This window comes from Hordeum vulgare, chromosome 2H, assembly GCF_904849725.1.
Source record: "Hordeum vulgare subsp. vulgare chromosome 2H, MorexV3_pseudomolecules_assembly, whole genome shotgun sequence".
In the NCBI taxonomy this organism is placed as follows: domain Eukaryota; kingdom Viridiplantae; phylum Streptophyta; class Magnoliopsida; order Poales; family Poaceae; genus Hordeum; species Hordeum vulgare.
In genome coordinates, this window is record NC_058519.1 from 286,697,265 (window position 1) to 286,709,014 (window position 11,750).

Sequence of the window (11,750 nt, forward strand, 5' to 3'; positions counted from 1 at the left end):
GCCAGAGGGGGAGAAAGAGCTCGGGAGCGAGCCCGTGGTTTTGCGAACATGGTTTTAGACCATGAGGGATTTTCAGGAGGAGTGGGGCAGGCTCTTGGCACATCATGGTAGAGAAGCTCTTCTAGCCGGTTCGGGTGCGCGCGGGCACGCATCGCGTGTGGCACAGGAGACGGGAAAGAGAGGGGCCCGACGCCGCCCTGGACTCTATCGATCGTGTGGTCAAAGAGGGGCAACGAGAGGGAGCAGGAACTGGCCTGGTTGGCCTCCCTATGATTGGGTGCACCCTGTAGCGCGTCCAGAGCGCAGCTTTGGCGTGCCATGGCAAGCTGGCGCGCTCTGGCGTGTTTGGCCATGTCTGGGGGAGTCTCAGGGTGTGGTAGATGCCCTTTGAGTGCTTGGAGATGAGGGGAATCAAGATGGTCAAAAGGTGGAGTGATAAATAGATGTTGTCAGCGTTGATTCAGTGGGTTAATTGGAGATTTTGTCTTCCTCTTATTGAATTGGTGCTGGATATATCGGTTGTAACTGTAGGGAGGCACACGCAACCTGTGATACAAGTTTGGAGTGAAGGGAGTAAGTGTTGGGGGTGCTAGCTGTTGGTTTTTTAAACTGCAGAAGGTGTTTGATGATGGTTTTTGGGACTTAACCTCCTCTAATGGCTTTTATATTTAACATGATTGGATGGTGGACATAAATAGGAGGTTTTACCAAATTTGAGATCAATTGAACAAGTTTGACAATGTAAACTTGAAAATGCCCCCAAATGGGAAGATCTGCAATCTTGTGAGCAATTATGGTCAAACCAATTCCCACAAATCCAATTCTTGGCATGCCCTTCTTATTTGGGGTATTGAGCACTCGTGCAAAGTTTGAGACCAATTAGACAAACTTGGCAATGTGGAGTTGATACTTGTGGTTCTGGACAGGGTTTCTAGATTATTTGGAGAACCAAAGCAACTTGGTATGATCGCCAAATATAGCATGTGGGACATGCTAGAATTTTCTTAGAACTTATTTAGAATATTTCCTTTGGAAATATTTCAAAAGTTCAAAACAGATAGAAATGGTCTTCAAGGGTTTAGTCCAATATTTTGAACATGACAAGGGGTTGAAACTCTTATGTATGGAAAATATATGTATATGTCGTGAGTCTCTTACTAAATTTTATCAGATTTGTCTAAGGTAGAAAAATATTTTTTTCACGAGAAATGCCATTTCTGGCCTTAGAGAAGGGCATATAAATAAAATACGGAAATGGTTTTTAAAATAATTAATTAATGGTTTTGAAGAGTTATTTTAATAATATAATAAAAATAAAATTTTTGGGTAAAAGCACTCCCTTTCAATCAGGGACTTGTAGTGCAAAATCCCAAAGCAGGTTTTAAAGCTACAAAATAATAAAAAGGGGTTTTGTAGAAATAATATTTCGTAAAAAAAAATTTGGTGATCCACTCATAAGCACACATACAAGCAATGATAATCAAGATACTCATAGCACTTACTTAAAAAGTTTTAATTCATTCCAAATTTTGAGAAGGAAACAATAGTGGCAAAGTGGTGCAAAAACAGGATGTGACAAAAGCCCACCGGCGTTAAGCCGCCGGCATCGCCACAAACGACAAAGGGGCTCTAAAATCCTCCTCTAGTGACCAAATTAACTACGGAGGTGATACTTGTGATCTGCATTGGGTTTTCCGTGAAGAGGAACGGGTTGTCGCAGCATAGTGTGGGTAAGTATTTCCCTTAGTTATGAAACCAAGGTTTATCGAACCAATAGGAATATCAACCCCAACAATCTTGAGTAGTTGCACAGAAAAGAAAAAAGAACTTGCACCCAACGCAGGCTAGAGGGTTGTCAATCCTCTTGTTCTTGTTATTTGCAAGCGAGTAAGGTGTGTAGATAATTGCAGATAGCAAGATAAAATAAAAACAAGTAAATTTCAGCAAGGTATTGAATGTCTTATCAGTATGTTGTGGATAGACCTGGGGGCCATAGTTTTCCCTAATGGCATCTCTCATGAAAAATAGCATACGGTGGGTAAACAAATTACTGTTGGGCAATTTATAGAAAAGCATATAGTTATGTGATATTCACAATAATGATCATGTGTATATAGGCATCACGTCCATAAACATATAGGCTGAATCTTGCCTACACCTATTACTATTACTCCACACATCGGCCGCTATCAACCATGCATCTACAATATTAAGTAAAACACAGTAATGCATGGAGAACAATGACATGATCTAGACAAAGTAAACTCAAGCAATATGAATAAACGCCATCATTTTATCCTTAGTAACAACAACACAAAGATGCATCTTGTCCCATTTTTTCACTCGCGTATAGAAATTCGCCAGGTTGAATCAAGTACGACGCACCTCTCTCATCGAAGAAACATCAATCTAGTTCGCCAAACTATTTCGATAGATCGAAGAGAATTATGAATCTATCATAATCATGCACATAAGAATCATATAAGTATTTAGAGGAGAATTGAAGATTTATCATGAATAATCTGAACATAAACCCACAATTCATAGGATCCTAACAAATGCACTGCACAAAAGGAATTACATCATGTGGATCAAAGCGAAGATGCGATGATCATTGTATTGAAGATCAAGAGGGAGAGATTGCCATATAGGTAATGGCCATGGACGCATAGGTTTGTGGTGAACTACTCACACATCATCATGAGGGCAGCAAGGTTCATGGAGAGGCCCTCCGTGATCGATCCCCCTTCCAGCAGGGTGCTGGAATGGAGCTCCTAATGGCCTCCCATTGGAATAGAGACTTGCAGAAGTGTGAAAAGTGTTTCGGGACTCCTTCTGGTGTTTCTAGGTTAAAAGAGAATTTATAAGCCAGAGAATGGAGTCGGGAGGGCCACGAGGGAGGCACAATCCATCACGACGTCCCCCACCAGGTCGCACCATGTTGGCTTGTGGGCACCTCGTTCGGCCTCCAGCCTCCAGCCTTAATACTCCTAGGTGTTCTTTTCGTCCAGAAAATATCACCAAAATGTTTCATGTCAATTGGGCTTCATTATGTATGGAAAACCTAAAAAGTGAAATACATGTAGAAAACAACAAATAGAATTTGGCACTAGGTTAATAGGTTAATGCTCAAATCTAACCTAAATTGGTAAATAAATACCACAAAAGTATTCTAAAGTGATAATATATCAGCATGGAACAATCAAAAATTGTAGATACATTCGATATGTATCAAGCATCCCCAAGCTTAATTCATCCTCGTCATTGAGTAGGTAAATGAGAAAAATTGAACTTTTCATGTGACATGTTATCCATGATGTAACCTTATGCATGTATCCTCATTAAGAAACGATGAATTAACAAATATCAACACAACAATACTTATTGGTATAAGCAACAAAATCATTAATCTTTGAAAGTATACGATTCTCAAAGATTGTTCTACCCGTGTCAATCTTATTATATTAGCAAAGCATGGCTCCCTCTTCACGAGATTAATACAAATGTCAAGCATCATGGTGTCCAAGTCAGGCAATTAGATCGTACTTTTTCGTTATGCATCAACTTTTTATTCTTCACGCAATATATGAGAGTGAGCCATTGGACATAGCATAAAGGTGGAATAGAATATGTTGGTAGGTTTCAAAGGGCTAAAAGTGGAGAAGATAGTCTCATGTCAACTAGGCATACCAATGGGCTATGGAAATGCCCGTTGATAGATATCGGTGCAAGGAGTAGGGATTGCCATGCAAATGATGCGCTAGAGCTATAAGTGTATGAAGTCTACACTGAAGCGAAGTGCGGTGTGCATTCAACTTGCTTGCTCATGAAGACCTCGCACATTTGAGGAAGCCCGTCGTCAAAATATACAGGCCAAGTGTGACAGCCCAAGACCGACGCTCAAGAAGATTCCCCTTTTATGTTGTTGCCGTCGTGCAATTAGATTGTCTGTCGCATTCATCATCGCATCATGCTCATCATCTCCATTGCATCGGCAATCGTTGCCGCCAGTTTCCACCATCCGTTATTAGTTGTCGGTTCTCTCTGTTTTTGTCGTTGACCATTTTGAGCCGGACCACACTCACACGTGCCAGCGGTATCGTTAAGATACTGTTTTTAAAACTGTCTGAAATATATTCTCGGATTGGGTCGAAAATTGGCGTGCGGCCTTTATATGTTGTAGGTGGGCCACCTGCCAATTTTAGTCGCAGTCGGAGCTTGTTTGATTCCCGTACCGTTTATTATATAGCGGCACTATAGCCGGTTTAATTGTCGGACATTTGGTGTTTTAAAAACTCTGTCATGGGCCGCACCATTTTCCTCTCATCCCTACATAGCCCATCTAAACAGCCACTAGACCCACCTAGCCACACTCCGCGGCCGAAGCCATCCGATTACGATCGTGCGCTCGAAATCGACCCTCAAAACCCTAGGCCTAGCCCTCCCCTTCTATAAATGGACAGCCCCACGTCCAAAAATGGCCTTCTCCCACCTCTGCCTTGAAAACAGTGCCTACCAAACCCCAGCCTCCCACATGTCTCCTCCTCCCACTACAACCAGCCAACCAGCCACTCCCCACCGCGTCCCGCGGAGCCTTGATCCAGCTCGCCGAGGCCCGGATCGCCCTGAACGGACGCCACCGCCTGCGAGCCCGAGCTCCCACGGCCTAGCCCTGCCGCCCAAGCTCCGCCCGCGGCCTTTGTCCAATCCCGCCCGCCGCGGGACGCCTTCCGCTGCTCGTCCCTGCTGCCGAAGTCCCCCTGTCGCCCCGCGCCAGCGCAGCCGCGCCCCGCCTCCTCGATCCGATCGGATCAGGACGGGTAGGAGCGGCTGGCCTTTGCCGCACTAGGCGAGGACGCGTCCCTGTGGGCCGCCTCCCTACCTCACATTGGCCCAGCGAGGGTTGTCCGCCCCGCCCGAGACCGCTTTCCCTAGCCGGCCCAGTCCCGCCAGCCTCTCCCCCGAGCAGCCTTCTAAGGCCCAAGCTGCGCCACCCCTGAGCCCAGTTATCCAACGCCTGAGGCGCCTTTTGCTATGTTGCACCCGTGGTCAAATTCGGCCCATAGCCAGATTTTGGCCCAAGTAGTTTTTTTTTCTTTTAACTCGCGGTTTAATTGTTTTTCACAAAAACGCAATATTTTCAAACACCAGTAAATCGTAAACCGTGTGTCGGATCGTGAAAAGTTATATATGTAACTTGGCTAGAATTTTGTGTATATTATTATTTTACAACTTCCATGCATCTTTGAAGTTGTTTGACCTTCTGTTTGCATAGATTTGCATGATGTCCTATTAGGTCAATTTTTCCATAGATAGTAATGCATGCATCCGATTTGCTCAAAGCCCGTAGGTAAAATGTCCATGTTGTTGCAACCCTTTGCCATGTATTTCATAAATAGTTGTCTTGCCATTTTCATGTAGGTGGCATGAATAGTTTGCTATGTAATGTTTAGGACATATTCTTGCATATATGTGTGACATTAGTTTTTATTTTTCACCCCACATATTATATATGTTTTCGGGGTAGAAAAATCAGTAGAATTTAAATGTGCACTTAGTTTTGTCTTCCGAGTAAGTTAGCGTGCATGATATTTTTCCATGATGTCCTTTTGTTTATTTTGTGGGATTTATTCTGTGCGTGATATGATTTACTTGTGAACTAGAGATATGCCCTTGGACATGCATGTTAGCCCTTGGTAATTTTGGTTGCTATAGAAATCCATGTTTAGGTATTGTGTGCTTGTTGCCAACATGCTAGAAAATAGTGTTCTTTTGAGATGCCGAAATATTTCTAAGTCTGAGATCTGTTATATTTTGTTGATGTCTTTCCATGAGTTTTGCTAGTGATCTACAGATCCTTTGGGGTTGGTCCAATGGAGTTATCTGTAGTGCTTAAGATTCTCTAGCATGCTGTAGAGTTTCATGCCATTTGGTTCCCCGTAGCATATAGTTTTACTGCTGCCAATATGCCTTCTGGTTGAAAACTACACTATCAAAAGTGTTATTTTCACTAAGTCTGAAATTGTGTGCTAGTTGCCACTTTGTGAGTTCTTTTCCGAGTGATCCATACTTCCATGCTAGTTGTTTTTAGTAGGGGATTGTTTTGCATATTGACCACTACAGTATCATGTCTTGTTTGAGCATTTTAGAATTATGTAGCTTGTTGTTGTAGGGTGTAGAAAATGACATGTTGGTGGTTTGGGAAGATTGTAGCTAATTCTTGTTTAGTTTGTTTTTGCTTAACCGTTGCTCCGTTTTGATCGTGTCTTGTATGAAACTTGCTTAGAATCTCGTTAGGTTCATTTTATCTTGCTTCTTGTATGGTTAGCATTTCTTGTGACTGTCAACCGCGTACATAATGCATTCATGGCATCATATCTTGCGCTGATCATATGTTTTGAACTGTAGCTCTAATCAAATGAGCTATATGTGTAAACCGACTAGAACGACGTGATCACATGCTTCACCTCTTGCCATGTTTAACAACATTTAATATCACCTTGTAAATAAATGGGAGTGAACTAAATAATTAAATGTGGAGTTTCGTCAATATGCAACTCGTTGCATATTGAGCTTCACTTACTGTGTTGTGTTTGTGTGATGTGAATTTTCGTGCCATGGCTTGCATATTTGAAACTGCTCATGCATCATATGTGTTGTGCATCATGTTATGCATGTGTTCTGGTGAGTATCGCGTGTTGATACTTGTTTCTGGTTTACTTCGTGTCGATAGAGTTCCGCAAGCGTATCGGATTGTCAGGACCCGTTTGACTACGTCGGTTCGTCTCCTTCACGGAGTCGTTCTTCTTCCAAGAAGGATCTCAGACAAGATGATCATTTCCCTAGATACCATTACTATCATTGCCATGCTAGTTATGTCGTTTGTACCATTATGTCTCGCTGCCTACCACCTATTAAATAACCACCTCCCAACATTGCCACGAAGACCATTAACCTTTCTACAACCTAGCAAACCCCTGCTTGGCTATGTTACCGCTTGCTTAACCATTGGATAGCGTTGCTAGTTGCAGGTGCAGTTGCTTCCATGTGATATCATGGGTTCCTTGTTATACCACCATATTAATGCTATTTAATTTAATGCACCTATATACTTGCTAAAGGTGGAAGGCTCGGCCTTTTTAGCATGGTGTTTTTGTTCCACCTTTGGCGCTTTAGTTCCGGCTACCAATGTTTTGTTACATAAATGAGTGCTCCTAACATGCTTGGGGTTGTTATGGGGACCCCCTAGATTCTCGTTTTGGCATAAACCTCGTCTAGCAAGGCCCAACATTGGTACCATTTGCTAATAACAAACTAAAATATGCATAGGGTTTGATCACCCCATGGATAATTAGTCAACCCCCAGGCCAGTGCTCCTCATGAGTGTTGGTCCAACCTAGAGCACTGTGCGGGGCCAACCCAGGGCAACTTGGGTGATTTCTACCAGTCCACCATATGCATCGCGTATCCGTCGTGTCCTAAGAACGAGATACGCGGCTCTTATCGGGATCGTCAACACGCTGGGCGCCCTTGTTGGACTTGTTTTACCTTTCTTGAGCGTCTCGTGCGTGGGATTCCGAGGATACTTTGGTTTATCTCGAGGTTGAGTTTTTCCAATAGGAACCCGAGGAGATCACGGGTTTTCCCTGCAGGGCTAAATCTTTCGGAAAGACGTGCCCGCGGTTATTGCGGCGCAGTGTGTGGTAGTTTGTGATGGACTAGTTGGAGCACCCGTGCAGGGTTAAATATTTCGGAAAGAAGTGCCTGCGGTTATGTGGCAACGTGGAAACTTTGTTTAACACCCGGTTCTAGAAAACTTGAAGTTAACTCAACTAAAACTTGCCAAGTGAGTGCGTAACCGTGACTGTCTCTTTCGTGAGCTCCTTCTCCGATAGAGGACATGGTGGGGTTATGTCTCACGTAAGTAGGTGTTCATGATCATTCATTTGATCATCAGTAGCTCACTTCCGCTATGCGTAGATCATCCCCCTATTATTCTTGTACTCGTAAGTTAGCCACCTCGGATAAATGCTTAGTCGCCTATTGCAGCCTCAGCACTTAACCATACCTCACCCATTAAGATTTCCTAGTCTTGATACCTTTGGAAATGAGATTGGTGAGTCCCTATGGCTCACAGATTACAAAAACACCAGTTGCAGGTGCACGTAAAGAGTTGCTTTGACGTGAGCGCGCTGATTGTGCTATTTGGAGTTTCTTCTTCTTCTTCTTCATCGATCTAGGATGGGCTTCAGGCCGGCAGCCTGGGATAGCAAGGATGGACGTGATTCTTTTATCGTTTTTTTCCATCCGTACTTGGACCTTGCTCTTCTTCATGATTATTGTATGTATTGTACTGATGTCACTCTGATGTATCTTGTGGCGAGTGTATGCCAACTCCTTATACTCATCTTTTCAGTACATGTACTTGTAACAATATCCATTCCTGCAAAACGACGAGATGTGTTTCTATCCCTATCGAGGCCCTCGCGCCAAAATAAGGATAGGACCGCATCTTGGGCGTTACACCAAGTTTATGAAAATTTGATTCCCACAAGCATATGAAAGATATAACATGAGACTCTATGAAGAACAAGATGCCACTTTGAGGCACAAGTGTGGTAAAGGATAGTAGCAAGGCCCTTGTCTATTTTTCTGTCATTCATTTTATTATTACTTTTGGCTCATTTGGCCTCCTCCATTTTTATTTCCACACTAGGGAAATGCTCTAATAATGATGATCATCACACTTTTATTTACTTCCATCTAAATATGAAAACCTGATAGGATGATATGGCTACGTATGAATGCCTTTGGCAGTGTATAAGGATGTGCAAAGATCTAGCATGATATGTATTAAAATATGATAAACAGTGTCTTAGCCACAAATATTGTGTCATCTGTATATGATCATGCAAAGCATTATGATGCTAAACGAACTAGTCATGTGATGTAACAGTGGCATTTGCATGGCAATATATCTTGGAATGGCTATGGAAATGCCATGATATGTAGGTATGGTTGCTGTTTTGAGGAGGCTATAAAAAGGTGTATGTGCAACAAAGCATGGCATGTCAAGGGGTTTGGAAGCACCGGAGAAAGATGCACCAATCCTCAAGGTAAGAACAGGCGATGCACGAAACGAAGAGGCTAGCAAATATGAGGAGGTGATATTGCGTATGTCCATGGTGTCACATTAGTCATGAAGAACTCATGTACTTATTGCAAAGTTTTATTAGTTTTATCACAAATTAAAATACTACTCACATGCCCCGAGGGAGAGGGTTGGTAGGAATTAACCATCGCGTGACTCTGACTCAAACGACACCAGGGTTTCAACGAGGAACAAAAATGCTCACACATCATCACAATGCCCTTTTAAAAAAATTATATGGACAAGAAGTTTAACATCTCTTAATATCAACACTTCTCTTAATTAATAATAATGCACTCACACCTTTGTTCATATCACCACATCAATATTATTAACCCATAATTTCTCTATATGTGCTACATGATGGTTTTAATTATCACTCACTGAATACCCATTATTTTTTATCTAGTCTTTTGACCCATGAAAATTACCATCACTACTTATCTAACCCTAAAACAAATATAAGTGAAGAAGAAAAGCATTATAATTCTATAAAATCTAGATGCAACTGTGATCAAAAAGATATAAGTGAAGTACTAGGCCAACTTCTAAGCTCAAAATATTTAAGTGAAGCACATAGAGTATACTCAAAAATTGTGATGATGTGTTATCTCTCTCAAATAGGTTTTTCCACCAAACGATGATTGTGGAAAACTAAAAGTAAAATCAAACAAAAGCAAACGATGCTCCAAGCAAAACTCATATCATGTGGTGAATAAAAATATAGCTCCAAGTGACATACTAATGGATTGAGACGAAAAGAGGGGATGCCTTCCGGGTCATACCCAAGCTTAGATGATTGAGTCTTCCTAGAATACTACCTTGGGGTGCCTTGGAAATCTCCAAGATTAGGCTTTTACTGCTCCTCAATCCTTTGTCCATCGGGATAATATCCAAAACTTGAAAACTTCAATCACATAAAACTCAACAAAACTTCGTGAGATCCGTTAGTATAAGCAACATATCAAATACTTTAAGGTTATTTTCTAAGTTGATTCTTATTTTATTTTAACATAGGTTACTCTATTCTACCTTCTCCATGGCTTATACCCACCGATGCAATCCATAGCATCATTAAAACAAGCAAGAATCTGGCCAAAACAGAACAGTCTTAGTAATCTATAATGAACCTATACTTATGTAACCCCAAATATTCTGAAAAATTAGGAAGACATGAGGCATTTGTACATCAATAGTTTGTAAAAAAATCATCTTAAGAAGAGGTTCCTGTAAAACCAGAGAAGTTCTGAAGTGGACATCAAAGCTTTCTTGTTTTTGTACCATATCAATTCTACTCATCATGCAAAACATCCCAAAGGCTTTACTTGGAACAAATACTAACTAAAACCTAAAAACACAATAATTACATAGGCGATAATCATGTTATCACAAACAAACACAAAGTAAGAAGCAAAGGCAACGATAAGTATTGGGTTGCCTCCCAACAAGCGCTACTGTTTTATGCCCCTAGCTAGGCATATTGCATAGTTTCATGTGTTTTCATCTTTGTTCGTAAAAAGGTACACACTCCTTTATGACTATGTTTTTCGAAGAACAAAGTACATCAACCTTCCCTATTGTGTAGCATGACGCTTCTGTGTATCTTAGAGATAGAGTTGAAGAACCCCCCAAAATTAGATTCCATAGTAGTTAACCTCTTTGATTAACTCAGTTTGGCGGTGGCACACTAGTATGGCAGGTTCAATGGATTCTATTTTAGGTCACCTAAATATATTTTGCATCTTATCATGGGTGTCAAAAGCATTGTTTCCAAGGAAATCTTTTTCAAACATACATAAAAACTTTTGAGACACAATTTAATATGACTCTTAGGATTAGCTCTATCTTCTATCACTAGTAACCTATTCGAAGCTTCTTTGAGTGACTCATCACCTACTTTCCTAATTCCAATATTGGGGAACCCTCTCCAAAGTAAGGTGGAAGAGGCATATCCGGAGATGAGGTAGCCATGGCGTCAAACAAGAAAACTAGTACAAACAAAGAAAAATATTTTTGTATTTTTATTTTTATGAGACAACCTAAATATACCAGCAAGTAAAAATAGGAACAAGTGAATGAAAATTTGTGTGGGGTTACTTGGTAGTTGGTGATGACATTCCCCGGCAACGGCACGAGAAATCCTTCCTTATACTTGTGATCAATGTTGGGTTTTCCATGAAGAGGAACTGGTTTTCATGGCACAATATGGGTAAGTATTTCCCTCACTTATGAAACCATTGTTTATCGAACCAATAGGAATATCAACCCCAACCAATTTCAGCGGCTGCACACAAAAGAACAAACAACTTGCACCCAACACGGGCAAGAGGGTTGTCAATCCTCTTGTTCTTGTCATTAGCAAGAAAGTTAGGTGTGTAGATAATTATAGATAGCAAGATAAAATAAAACAAGTAAATGGCAGCAAGGTACTGAAGGTTTTATCAATATGTTGTAAATAGGCCCGGGTGACATAGTTTTCCCTAATTGCATCTCTTACGAAAAATAGCATCCGGTGGGTAAACAAATTACTTTTGGGCAAATGACAGAAAAATGGATAGTTATGTGATATTCACGGCAATGATAATGTGTATATATGCAT